Here is a 6,119-nt window from a genome sequence, read left to right as displayed (position 1 = left end):
AATTTTAATAATGTAGCTAATTCTAACACTTGTAGTCTCCCAACCCCGAGTCGCATGGGGGTAAAAAACACTTTGACAAAAATACTGTGACTGTACTGTGTATATTAAAATAACCTAGAAAATTTTCTGAAATTACACTAAAATACAGTTGCAATAAAATGTATAAAAACAACATATAATGACAAAAAAAAATTGTAATTTTATGAGAAAGAAGTCATAAAATCACATGACAAAACATTTTAATATTAAGTGGAAACAATTTACAATTTGTTACTACTGGAAAGAGACCTATTATTTTAATATTGATCGTCAAAATACTACCTGAAAAAATACTACTATGATGAGACAATATGTGTTGAAAGTCATAACAAAAAAACATGAGATTAACTAACTAACTATGAGAATAAAGGTTTAATATTAAGTACAACATGAGGGGAAAATTGTGAGAGTAAAATGGTAATATTCTTTATCGGAGGATAAATTTGTGATTTGACACATTAGCATAGTTTTTATTATAAATATAATAAAAACAGCAGCATGTTGGCACCAATTGCACCACAGAAATAACCAGACAGAATGAGAACGTCTGAAAATGTGTACACTGGTACGCTCATCAGCCAAGAAATACTGCAGATCTTCCTCAGTATAAATGAGCGGTCAGTGACTATCTAGCACAGCTGAAGTGTGCAGGGCGGGGCCATGGGAGGGTGCGGGTGGGGGGGAGCTGCTAAATTTGAGGTTAACATTGCTCAGCGCCTTTCTGATGTGTAAGCAATCAATTCGGCGGGCTGATTGGAGACCTTTTGGGGATGGCGCTCTTTGACCTCTTGACCTTGCCTTGACCTGTGAGCCTGGTCATCATAAACTGCACACCAATAATACCCCCCCCCCCCAACACCACACCACCTCACCCCACCCGAAGTGGTTAATGGAGTCGCTCTGCATGGTCTTCATTCTCACACATGCACACACACTCATACAGAAAATACACACCTCCCTGACCCATTAATATTGCAGAAGACCCCCACAGCAGGAGGATCAATAAGTGCCTCTTTAGTTTATAGGCAGCGAGGACGTGTTCTAAGATGCACCGTGTCTCAATGTCACTTTGATTTAGCTCAGGGGTGGAGCTTATGTGGCCGTCATATATATTGGTAAAATATGATTTAAGACTTGGTATGTGTGATCCATGCAGGATCTAAACCTCACAGCACACAGAGACCACATGAGTTTCAGTGGAAATATCCAATCACCATATGTCCCATTACTTTTGTCCATAGGGTAAGTATCCAGACACACTTCTTAAATAGCTAATTAATCAAGACGCAGTAGGCGGTCCAAATAATCCAAATAATGATACTATTGATACCACTGTATGGGATGGATAGCGGCATGATGATAGATGATGATGATGATATTTTCCAGTTCTCCTTTGTTTATTTTCACAAATATCTGAGATGATTTTGCACCACCTGTTGGTTTGTATAACTCTCTAGACCTCCACGGGAAGAAAATACCGTCATCGGAACCGGGAGCTTTTCCCCGCTGACTTCAACTCATCTTTTTCAAGGCTAGACTTGCAGAACCGCGCAATTTTGAGTGCGGCCCAGACTGAATCAATTATATCATCATTGCCAGACTGATGGCAAACACGCATGATGACGTGTGTCTGTGTTGTAGAACTGGTAACGATGGGAAGACACCACATACCGTATACATACCGTATCCTTCAAACTTAAGTGCAATCAAAGCCCATAACTTCAAAATCATCCCTTTAATCCTGTCAATCCTGCTTCTTGTCTATTCATTATAACTTCCTGGACGGAAAGCAAATTACACGGCATCCGATTGGCTGCCAGGGCGACATCCCGCCTGTAAAGGGTCAGAACATTTGCACCCATGTTTCCTCTCAACCTGGCAGATGAAAAAGGCATGGATGGATGCAGCCTCGTATGATACAATAATTACTGGGAGTACCTCCAAAGCATGTTCTACTTTCCATTTGAGAGAGCTGCTGATGACAGCTTGTGAAACGAACGGCTCCTCTCGTTGATTGGGAGGATTCCTGTTGTTTCCCATCCAACGTCTTTGGTGGTTTGCTTCATTTACATTTCAGGGAAAAAGGAAGGAAAATGAGCCAGAAGAGCCAAAAAAAAAAAAAGCTGATTGAAAAACTGGCTTGTTTGTAATGTGTTATTGATGTTTGATGTCAGGAAACAGGTTGCCATGACATGTGTGTAAAAAAAAAAAAAAGAAAAAAAAGTGCAGAGTCAGCTGAAGGGTAATTTGCCCTCAGGGAGGATCATTAACACCTAATGAAGCTGACCCTTGTGTTAGATATCTATGGATGACCTTTGAACCCCACAGTGCATGACAAGTTCATAGCAAAATCTTGGAAGTCTTATCGTCATTAAGATATTGTGACATCACATCAAATTTCCTCGGAAATTACCCTTATGGAAAAAAATATATTGCAGTATATTGGCAAATATAATGCAATGTATTAGGAAATATATTTCCATATATGGGATCTTATGTTTATATTTTCCAATATATTGCAATATATGCATAGATCATATATGTGTATATATTGATACATATAAAAAATATCTTGTGATCAAGACCAAAAAAGGACTATATTTTTACATATATAAAATTGCATATAATTTGGGATATATAAACTCATATATTATATATTTGGATTTAATATATTTCAATATATTGAAAGTGGCAATCATTTGTATATTCTGCAATATATTGCCATATATTACATGAATATATAATATATTGTATAATATATGTACAAAAATATATTATTCCATGTATTTATAATATATAATGTATTGGAAAATATAATGGAAAAATAATTTTTATAATATAATACAATATATTTAAAGTAATACATTGATAAATATATTTTATTTTTGTAATGGTAGCCACAAATGTTGTATTTTTTTATTTGATTTTATTGTGTTTGCATTGCAAAACAAGGCATTCTTTAACATTAACCCAAAAAACAGTGCATTAAATTTTTTTTAATATACATTGTTAATTTTCTGGCCTTGCTGGAGGTTAGAATTGTATTATTCAGTTGACCCACACACCCTCCTTATAGACCCAAGAGTAAGTGACCTGAGGGTTTAAAAGGCACTGTAGTATAAACGCAGATAAAGACCCTTCTGAGTCCTAATTGCTTTCTTCCCTTCCATCTCCCATCCTATGTTTATCCCTCTGCAGCAAAGGGTAAATTAGATGCCACTCTGCATAACAGATGTCAGGGGAGTCGTGTCTCCTCTCCAATAGCTGTGAGTCCCTCTCGGAGGACTCACTTAGCTGGGATGGAGTTTCCCCCACTCCATGCTCCCATGGAGGAGGGAAGTCATCGGGGAGGTGATCGTCTTTCAGCAGCCTCCAGACATGCAGAAATAGAAGTTTGTGCGAAAATGTTGTTAATTAATCAAATGATGCTCAGATCAGGTTTTTATGCTGCAAATTCTAATTAATCCCATGGATTAATTATACATTTGTCAATTTATTTATGATGAGTGCAATTGGCTAGGGGTGCCCTGTAAAAAGTCAGGCCATTGTAATTTTTTGTTATGGAATACAATCTCATAATGTAAGTAATGTCCAGCCGTACTTACTCCCAGTTCTCACTGGCTTTCAGTAGCTCAATGTGAGCAAATATTATCAAGTCAGCAGGAGAAATATCATCCAGCGTTATTATCTCCAGTGATGCCCCTAGCAGATTGGCCTGTCATCTTCCTGTGTACTGCTAAGGAGCTGGAGCCAAGCTGCACTTAATTCCCTCATTGGAAGCAGAGATGGGAACAATAACCCATCTCATCCCTCCAGGACCTTATAGAGGACCGGATCGCGCCTCCAAGTTTCATTATTTAGCAACAGGGCACTTTATTGAAAGGCTGTAAAGAGGTCAGAGAGCTACAGTATTTCATCCCAGGCACAAAACTCTGTGAGATTTACAGACTCTTCCAGAGGGAAAGTGGCTGTGCAGTGAAACTCACGCACAAAAGTGTGATGAATGAGAGCAAAACAATGGGATTGACAACAATTAGATCGGATTTAGGGGCAGAGAGAAGCAGGAATTAATCCAGCGTCCAGGTCAGACCTGAACATCAGAGGGAAACAGGAGACAAGACGTTCCCAAGAAAAATAGAAATTGTTGGCCACACACATTTTCCATCTTTCTTTTCCTTTCACTCCACGACAGGAAACACATGGGCTGAAATAGAAGATCCCGCTACTAACTACAAACAGATGTGGTCATCATGCAGAGTTTAGAAATAAAAAAAAAAATCACACGTGATATGGATTCACTGACAATGAAGTCGGAATTAGAATCATCTGCCGCAATTATTGTATTGTTTTTCAACCATAATGAGCATCCACTTATTTGTGTCCCACTGCGCCGGTCACTGTGAGGTAGATGGATTGATGCTTGCTTTGAGGTCAGACTAGAACTAGAAAGAAGCAAATATATTTTTTCTTTGCCGTAAATAAGCATTCTGTTGATAAAAGATGTCATTTGAATTGTGGTGAGGATCCGAATAAAGGTAGGATCGCAAAAAAGTACTGTAAGTTCTCTAATCAACGCCTCTGGTTAATTAACTGCCTGCTTTAAAATGTTGGTTGCGTACTATTTACAATACTGATTTACAACATCGGTTCTGTTGCCGCTGTGTTGTGCACTATGCTTATGTATTAATAAATGACCCCATGGTTGAAAACAGCTGTGTTTTTCTTTCCACTTTCTCATGCACTCCAAATCATTAGTTTAAAAATGAATCATATATAATGACTTTTCAAATTTCAGAGGAAACAGCCTCGCTTCAATTATCGCCTGCTTCCAATTAATGCCCCATCCACTTTGCAGGTTAGGTAAATAAACGCCTCGGCTATAATTAGAGCATTTACGGTATTTTCACATTACGTCATTAGTCAATGTGCAACGGGGCCAAAAGGGGCAGTGAAATTTAGATCCAGCAATATAATCTTGCATGTCAACATATTTCTATATTTTTCATGTTAACTGTCATGAGGTCTGTGCTCCACTGAGTACTAGTACTAGTAGTGTTGGCCGTACTCCTACGACAGCCCCTAAACCTGATTATACATAACGACATCCTCTAGCATAGATACTGCTGAATGTTTTTAGCAGGGGGTCGTGAAGAAGTGAAGTCTATTTGCAATCAAAGACATTTTTCAGAAAGTTCAGACGAGTAAATCAGATAATGTAGACACAGCAGGAAGAGTCAGTTGCTGACTTAGTGTTTCCAGACGTGAATAGAAGGATTTTTTTTTTTTTTTTTTTTTTTAGTCAGAAGATGGTTTGTTTCTCCCTGGAGGGGAGTTGAGTGTCTAGTATTAAAAACACAATAGCGATAAATTAAAGCCAGAGTACCTTTTGGCCTAAATCATACATAAGAATATCATTGTTTGTTATTAGTACACAATACACAAAAAGGTGAAGTGATGCCAGAGCAGTGGTTCTGTTTTTTTTTTTTTTTTTGTTATGCTCCCACAGAGGGAAAAATGGTTTCTCGCCCCACCGATTTGAAAAGCAATCGAGAAATTGATCCATTTATATATCTGTACTGTACAGACTGCAACAAAATGGAGAACAGTGAAGCATACGAGCGCATTCAAGAGTCAACTGACGTGATAGATGTAATAATTGAAATTTACAGCACAGCGTACAGTAAAATATTGATCGTGTATAACCAAAACATCACTTTTACTACCTGCCTAAAAAAAATCCATAGCGATCCCAATCTAATCCATACAGCCAACCATAACATGCTCCGCGTGCCATAAGGGGTCCATCTGCACCAAAAACACTTTGGATCAATGCGATGTGCAGTCTGCACTATAATCACTCCCAACAGTCAACACAACCCCACCCGATGTGGCACTTTTAGTCCCATCATTCCCAATCCAAGCGCAGGTAATATAGCACATCGTAAGCCGCACATGAACAGCAGCTGCAGGCACTGATCAATACAGGCAGCTAAAGGGAAGGAGTAATACGATATTGATGGAGCCACAATTACAAGGCTGGTACGCAGATGTATGTGATTTTGGTGTCTGCAAGCAGCCAT

The sequence above is a fragment of the Doryrhamphus excisus genome, linkage group LG2 (assembly GCF_037039965.1).
Source record: "Doryrhamphus excisus strain RoL-2023G ecotype Guam linkage group LG2, RoL_Dexc_Guam_v1.1, whole genome shotgun sequence".
NCBI classification, from domain to species: domain Eukaryota; kingdom Metazoa; phylum Chordata; class Actinopteri; order Syngnathiformes; family Syngnathidae; genus Doryrhamphus; species Doryrhamphus excisus.
Note: the sequence above shows the minus strand (reverse complement) of the source record.